The sequence below is a fragment of the Moschus berezovskii genome, chromosome 1, assembly GCF_049115385.1.
Source record: "Moschus berezovskii isolate FMDL1 chromosome 1, NW_MosBer_1.0, whole genome shotgun sequence".
Taxonomy (NCBI): Eukaryota; Metazoa; Chordata; class Mammalia; order Artiodactyla; family Moschidae; genus Moschus; species Moschus berezovskii.
Window position 1 is genome coordinate 76,880,729 of NC_142460.1, and position 8,965 is coordinate 76,889,693.

Sequence of the window (8,965 nt, forward strand, 5' to 3'; positions counted from 1 at the left end):
TGCTTATAGCATCAGTTCAGTTCAGTTGCTCAGTCACGTCTAACTCCTTGCAACCCCATGGACTGCAGCACGCCAGGCTTCCCTGTCTGTCACCAACTCCTGGAGTTTGCTCAAACTTATGTCCATCGAGTCAGTGATGCCATCCAACCATCTCATCCTCTGTGATCCCCTTCTCCTGCCTTCAGTCTTTCCCAGCATCACGGTCCTTTCCAATGAGTCAATTATTCACATCAGGTGGCCAAAGTACTGGAGCTTCAGCTGAAGCTCAGCATCTGTCCAATGAATATTCAGGACTGATTTCCTTTAGGATTGACAGATCTGATCTCCTTACAGTCCAAGGGACTCTCAAGAGTCTTCTCCAACACCACAGTTCAAAAGCATCAGTGAAAGGGAGAAATTAGGAGTATACAGTTGTTAAGGTCCTGACACTACATGGAAAGTGCTGCAATCTAGACCGACCATTTAAAAGTGAATATTATAACTGCTAGGGAAACCGTTAAACTATCTTTAAGAAAAAAGTCAATAAGCCAATAGTGATTTTATAAAAATCAGTGATTTTTTTGAATTTATGAATTTATCAAATTTTAATGACTTTATAAAAACAGACTATGGATTTCCCTTGAAGTCCAGTGATTAAGACTCTACCTTCCAATGCAGGGGGCATGGGTTTGATCCCTGGTCAGGGAAAAAGGTTCCTCATGCTGCAGGGTGTGGTCAAAATTGAAGTAAATAAATAAATATGGTTGCACAATTAAAAATAGTCTAAGGCCTCGCAAAGAGTTGGACACAATGGAGCAACTGAACTGAAGGCAGAAAAGGAGGTAAAATATAAATTGAAATTAATAAATAGAAAACAACTGGCAAGATGATAGATTTTAGCCTAACCTTGTAAATAATTTCATTAAATGTAAAGGGTTCGAACATATCCATTAACAAGACAAATTGTCAAATTAAGATTTAAAAGCACAATACAACTATATGCTATCTACAAAATACCCACTTTAAATATAAAGCCATAAATAGATTAAAAGTAAAGCAAAAAAAAGACACACCATGCAAATGTTAAAGACAGAAATCTAAAAAAAAAAAAAGAAATCTAGAGTACTTATATTAATACCAGATAAAGCAGACACGAGAACAAAGAATTTTGCCGGGGATAAAGAGAAACATTAAATAATAAGAAAGGGGATAATTATCTATGGGGACAAATAATAATCCAAAATGTTTATGCACTTAACACAGTTTAACATACATAAGACAAAAACTAATACAAATGAAAGGAGAAATAAATAGTTCACAATTACAGTTGGAGATTTATGCCTCTCTCATTAATTGAAAGATTAGGCAAAAAATCAATACAGATATAGAAGACCTATCAAACTTACTTAACTCCATTTATATTTATACATTATACTACCAAATAACAGTAGAGTATACATAATTTTCAAGAGCATGTGAAACATTCAACAAGATAAGCCATCTTCTGAGTAATTTTACAAATACAAAAGAATTGAAAATGTACAAATTAGATCCTCAAACCTTATATATAATCAAAAGAAACACAATGAAAGATAAAGATAATACTTTCTACCTACTCACTTGGAAACGACTTTTTAAATACTAAAATACAATTTTGGAAAAAAAATGCTAGAATACACACTGTTAGTGGGAGTGTACATTGGTGGAATCAATAGAATTTATCAGACAATTTATAAAAAACCTTAAATTTTGTGAAATTTGACTTAGAAATTCACCTTGGAAAAACTAATACTAAATAAATCATAATAAATAACCCCTAAAGTATGTATAAAAACTGTCTTGAGGTATTATTGCAATACTGAAAACTAGAAGTAGTTTAAATATATGTCAATATATTGATACTGAGCACATCATGAGAAATGCCAGGCTGGATGAGTTACAAGCTGGAATCAAGATAGGTGGGAGAAATAGCAACAATTTCAGATATGCGGGTGATACCACTCTAATGGCAGAAAGTGAAGAGGAACTAAAGAACCTCTTGATGAGGATGAAGGAGGAGAGTAAAAGAGTCAGCTTAAAACTAAATATTATAAAAACTAAGATCATGGCATCCAGCCCCACTACTAGAAGGGGAAAAGGTGAAAGTAGTGACAGATTTCCTCTTCCTGGGCTCTAATATCACTATGGATGGTGACTATAGCCATAAAATTAGAAGACAATTGTTTCTTGGCAGGAAAGCTATGACAAACATAGACAGTGTGTTGAAAAGCAGAGACATTACTATGCCGACAAAGGTCTGCATAGTCAAGGCTATGGTCTTCCAAAGGTCATGTACAATTGTGAGAACTGGACCGTAAAGAAGGCAGAGGGTCAAAGAATTGATGCCTTCAAACTGTGGTGCTAGAGAAGACTCCTGAAAGTCCCTTGGACTGCAAGGAGATCAAACCAGTCAATCTTAAGGGAAATCAACCCCAAATACTCACTGAAGTTCCAGTATTTTGGTCATCTGATGTGAACAGCAGCCTCATTGAAAAAGTCCCTGGTGCTGGGAAAGATTGAGTGCAAAGGAGAATAGGGCATCAGAGGATGAGATGGCTGGATGGCATCACTGATGCAATGGACATGAACTTTGGGAGATGGCAGGGGACCAGGAGGTCTGGCGTCTTACAGTCCATGGGGTCACAAAGGATCTGACACAACTGGGCAACTGAACAACAACATATTGACTCTTATAACAAACAAATACACTTTCATTGAATACTATGTACCAAAAACTGCTCTAACCATAAATGGGCAGAATAAGATAATCAAACTCCCTATGTCCATGCTGCTGCTGCTGCTGCTGCTAAGTCACTTCAGTCATGTCCAACTCTGCGTGACCCCATAGACGGAAGCCCACCAGGCTCCCCCGTCCCTGGGATTCTCCAGGCAAGAACACTGGAGTGGGTTGCCATTTCCTTCTCCAATGTATGAAAGTGAAAAGTGAAAGTGAAGTCGCTCAGCCACGTCAGACTCCTAGCGACCCCATGGACTGCAACCCACCAGGCTCCCCCGTACATGGGATTTTCTAGGCAAGAGTACTGGAGTGGCTTGCCATTGCCTTCTCCGCCCTATGTCCATAATAGTAGGGAAAACCAACAATTTAAAAAAGCAATAAATATACGATATTATTTTCAGTATAAATTTGGTACATTTATACAATGGCATGCTATGTAGCCATTAAAATCAAATTGCAGGATAGAAATTGATGTAGGAAGATATTTCCACTGTATTGTAATTTGTAACATGCAGTATAAGACATGTATTAGATAGTTACAAAAGTAACTGTGGTTTTAGACCACAAATTTTAAATCGTTATAACTGAGCTCGAACACATCATTATTAATCAAAATAAGAATCATTACAGTCAACATATTTTGCCAGTAAGACATAAATTAGTTTATTCCTGTAGCATAAAAATCCATGCTTCAGAATCTGACTAACTCTTGGAAAGCATTTTCTACCCCCATTGGTTGTGGAAGTGTTTTCCCTGCAAAGAGTTGTTGAGATGCTTGAAGAAGTGGTAGTTGATTAGCAAGAGATTAGGTGTATATGGCAGATGAGGCAAAACCTCATAGTCCAATTCATTCAATTTTTGAGGTGTTGGTTGTGCGACATACGGTCAGGCATTGTCATGGAGAAGAAGAATTAGTCTGTCCTGTTGACCAATGCTGGCTGCAGGCGTTACAGTTTTTGGTGCATCTCATCAATTTGCTGAACATACGTCTCATATGTAATGGTTTCACCAGGATTCAGAAAGCTGTAGTGGATCAGACCAGCAGGAAACCACCAAACACTGACCATGACCTTTTTTGAGAGGGTGCAAGTTTGGCTTGGGAAGTGCTTCAGAGCTGCTTTTTGGTCCAACTACTGAGCTGGTTGTCACCGGTTGTCATGCAAAATCCACTTTTCATCACAGTTCATAACCCAATTAAGAAATGATTTGCTGTTGTTGCATAGAATAAGAGATAACACTTCAAATAACACTTCACATCGATGATTTTTTTTTTTTTTTTTTTTGCCATCAGCTCATAAGGCACTCACTTATGGAGCTTTTTCCCCTTTCCAAATTGCTTCAAGTGCTGAATGACCGTAGAATGGTTGATGTTGAGTTCTCGCACAGCTTCTCATGTAGTTGTAAGAGAACCGGTTTTGATTGGTCTCAACTGATCATTGTCAGCTTCTGACAGTTGGCCATTGCACTCTTCATCTTCAAGGTGCCAGTTTCCTTTGCACAACTTCTTGAGCCACCGCTGTACTGCACATTCATTAGCAGTTCCTAGGCCAAATATGTTATTGATGTTGTGAGCTGTCTCTGCCACTTTACGACCCATCTTGAAATCGCCTAAAAAAAAATCCCTCAAATTTGCTTGCTGTCTAACATCATTTCCATAGTCTATATACATAAAGTAAACAGCTAGTAACAGGTCACTAGAAAAAAAACATAAAGCAAGAATTGCACATTAAAATGATGTATAATATAACCACATAGGGCTTCCCTTATGGCTCAGCTGGTAAAGAATCCATCTGCAATGTGGGAGTCTTGGGTTCGATCCCTGGGTTGGAAAGATCCCCTGGAGAAGGGAAAGGCTACCCACTCCAGTATTCTGGCCTGGAGAAGTCCATGGACTCTGTAGTCCATGGGGTCGAAAAGAGTTGGTCATGACTGAATGACTTTCACTTTCACAACCACATTTATTTAATTAAGAATGTATTCCAATATCAAATGGTAAAGTTCAACAATGCAAAACCACAATTACTGTTGCACTAACCTAATATATAAACTGAATTGTACCATGTTTATCACAAAAAGAAAAGTTTAGTATGAAAAGAATAAAGCAAGAAAACACCCTAAAAGGGCTTCCCTGATGGCTCAGAAGGTTAAGAAGCCACCCACAATGCAGGAGACTGAGTTCAATCCCTGGGTTGGAAAGATCCCCTGAGGAGGGCATAGCAACCCACTCCAGCATTCTTGCCTGGAGAATCCCCATGGACAGAGAGGCCTGGTGGGCTACGGTCCATGGGGTCACAAAGAGTCAGACATGATTGAGCGACCAAGCACATACTCTAAAATATTAATAATTATTCTTCAATGGTGAATTTTTTACTTTAAGTTCTATTTTCCAAGTGTCCTAAACTGTACATATATTACTTTTGTAATCAGAAAAGCATGTTCTTCAAAATAAGGTTAAGCCATGAAACAAAGCAAAAATATAATACAATTGAGGGGAATATTTTTGTGCTAGTGTTTCTTTGTATTTGTTTATACTTTAGGATGGGGAAATTTAATAAAATGTATAGATCTAGGATAAAGTAAATTTAATAATAAAAAAAAGGATGGTTAAAAAATGCAAGAGAGAGTGTTTGCTTAGACAAGATCCAAAAAAGATGGAGGTTATGGGGTCCTAGGTACAATCTTGAAGAGGAAAAGGGACACCTTTTTTTAATACAAAAAAGATAAAATAAAGATAAATAAAAAGATAAAATGAAATAAAGATTTAAGAAAAGATAAATAAATCTCAGTTTAGATGGTGCATAAAAACACAAAGATAGTTTAGAAGGAAATAAAGTTTGGAAACTTCATAATAAATATGTGTAATTTCTTTCATTAAGAGTTAGTCATTTGTGTCAGCTCACACTTAAACAATCAGGAATGAGTATATAAGCCTGGCAGAGCAAAACAAGATTTGCAATGCCAAATGAGATAAATGTGAAATGAAGTCAGATGAATAAAGGATTACTGAAGAACTATATGGCATTAACTACATTCAGAGAAACCAAATAATAGTGAGACTAAACAATATGGCCATGTGACTTTCTCCAGACTCACTAAGCACTGTAGAAACAGGAGCAGAATTAAAATTAAAAATGAACTGGCTCTCTCCATTAATCCTTGCAAAACATTCTAAATTCACAGGGGAGTAATGCCATAGGAAAGAAAATAATGTTCTTAAGTTTTATTTTGGAAAAGCATAGATATAACTGTTTGCTAGGTGGGATTCTTCTTTTAGTCACTGTATAATTCATCTTGTCTTTAAAAAAATAAACTTTTCTCATGTTTGTGAACGAGGCTCATAAGTGTTAAAAGGAGATTTGTTGCACATCTGAGACATATCTGTATTCACATGGGTTGAAAAGCACTAGGTGAAATTGAAGAAGTCAATGTCTCCACATATTCATCTCTTAATTCCAGAATTTTCACTTAACTAAGGTAAGGAAACCAAGGCAGAAAAATATATTTCCTTCACATTACCTCGAAAAATCATTGATTAGCATAAAAGCAGCTGTATTAAATGTCAGTGTGCTACTTCTTCTTGCTTCTACAAACACCATTTTTAATCATGACCATTATCATCATCATCACCCTTTACTAAAAACAGACGTATCTTTCTGTTTGGAATCTTCCACTGCTTCCTTATGTCTTACAAGTTCAAATTGACCATCCCCATAGAAAAGAAATGCAAAAAAGCAAAATGGCTGTCTGAAGAGGCCTTACAAATAGCTGTGAAAAGAAGAGAAGCGAAAAGCAAAGGAGAAAAGGAAAGATATAAGCATCTGAATGCAGAGTTCCAACGAATAGCAAGGAGAGATAAGAAAGCCTTCCTCAGTGATCAATGCAAAGAAACAGAGGAAAATAACAGAATAGGAAAAACAAGGGATCTCTTCAAGAAAATTAGAGATTCCAAGGGAACATTTCATGCAAAGATGGGCTCGATAAAGGACAGAAATGGTATGGACCTAACAGAAGCAGAAGATATTAAGACGAGGTGGCAAGAATACACAAAAGAACTGTACAAAAAAGATCTTCATGACCAAGATAGTCACGATAACGTGATCACTGACCTAGAGCCAGACATCTTGGAATGTGAAGTCAAGTGGGCCTTAGAAAGCATCAGTATGAACAAAGCTAGTGGAGGTGATGGAATTCCAGTTGAGCTATTTCAAATCTTGAAAGATGATGCTGTGAAAGTGCTGCACTCAATATGCCAGCAAATTTGGAAAACTCAGCAGTGGCCACAGGCCTGGAAAAGGTCAGTCTTCATTCCAATCCCAAAGAAAGGCAATGCCAAAGAATGCTCAAACTACCGCACAATTGCACTCATCTCACACACTAGTAAAGTCATGCTCAAAATTCTCCAAGCCAGGCTTCAGCAATATGTGAACCGTGAACTCCCAGATGTTCAAGCAGGTTTTAGAAAAGGCAGAGGCACCAGAAATCAAATTGCCAACATCCGCTGGATCATGCAGAAAGCAAGAGAGTTCCAGAAAAACATCTATTTCTGCTTCATTGACTATGCCAAAGCCTTTGACTGTGTGGATCACAATAAACTGTGGAATATTCTTAAAGAGATGGGAATCCTAGACCACCTGACCTGCCTCTTGAGAAACCTGTATGCAGGTCAGGAAGCAACACAGACTGGTTCCAAATAGGAGAAGGAGTGCGTCAAGGCTGTATATTGTCACCTTGCTTATTTAACTTATATGCAGAGTACATCATGAGAAACGCTGGGCTGGAAGAAGCACAAGCTGGAATCAAGATTGCTGGGAGAAATATCAATAATCTCAGATATGCAGATGACACTACCCTTATGGCAGAAAGTGAAGAGGAACTCAAAAGCCTCTTGTTGAAAGTGAAAGAGGAGAGTGAAAAGGTTGGCTTCAAGCTCAACATTCAGAAAACTAAGATCATGGCATCTGGTCCCATTACTTCATGGGAAATAGATGGGGAAACAGTGGAAACAGTGTCAGACTTTATTTTTGGGGGGCTCCAAAATCACTGCAGATGCTGATTGCAGCCATGAAATTAAAAGACGCTTACTCCTTGGAAGGAAAGTTACGACCTACCTTGATAATATATTGAAAAGCAGAGACATTACTTTGCCAACCAAGGTCCGTCTAGTCAAGGCTATGGTTTTTCCCGTGGTCATGTATGGATGTGAGAGTTGGACTGTGAAGAAAGCTGAGCACCGAAGAACTGATGCTTTTGAACTGTGGTGTTGGAGAAGACTCTTGAGAGTCCCTTGTACCGCCAGGAGATCCAACCAGTCCATTCTAAGGGAGATCAATCCTGGGTGTTCATTGGAAGGACTGATGCTGAAGCTGAAACTGCAATACTTTGGCCACCTCATGCGACGAGTTGACTCACTGAAAAGACTCTGATGTTGGGAAAAGTTGGGGGCTGGAGGAGAAGGGGATGACTGAGAGTGAGATGGCTGGATGGCATCACCGACTCTGTGAACATGAGTTTGAGTGAACTCCGGGATTTGGTGATGGACAGCGAGGCCTGGCGTGCTGTGATTCATGGGGTCGTGGAGTCGGACACGACTGAGCGACTGAACTGAACTGAACTGATCATCTTTCTTACCTAAAGTTACGTTATCTATTCTTTGGCCCCTAGAAGAAAGACTGTGATTTGCTTACCATAGCACAAAAGTTGGCACATGGAAAAATCTTAATAAATACACAGTAAGAAAGCTGATTGCCGAAGAATTGATGCTTTTGAACTGTGGTGTTGGAGAAGACTCTTGAGAGTCCCTTGGACTGCAAGGAGATCCAACCAGTCCATTCTAAAGGAGATCAATCCTGGGTGTTCATTGGAAGGACTGATGCTAAAGCTGAAACTGCAATACTTTGGCCACCTCATGAGACAAGTTGACTCACTGGAAAAGACTCTGATGCTGGGAAGGATTGGGGGCGGGAGGAGAAGGGGACGACAGAGAATGAGATGGCTGGATGGCATCACCGACTTGATGGAGATGAGCTTGAGTGAACTCCAGGAATTGGTGATGGACAGGGAGGCCTGGCATGCTATGATTCATGGGGTCACAAGGAGTCGGACATGAAACTGAAAAAAAAAATTAAGTACCAAAGAAAATCATATGCAGGTTGGTCTTCTCTTTTCTATGTCCAAGGTTTATACATGTTCAGCTGATAAATCTTTGCTTGG

The 8,965-nt window shown here is 38.7% G+C and overlaps 1 pseudogene; it reads right to left on the reverse strand.

Moving 5' to 3' along the window:
* Nucleotides 1–3,360: 3,360 nt before the first annotated feature.
* On the reverse strand, nucleotides 3,361–4,411 carry LOC129550540 (histone-lysine N-methyltransferase SETMAR pseudogene; annotated as a pseudogene).
* Between the last annotated feature and the right edge of the window lie 4,554 nt (nucleotides 4,412–8,965).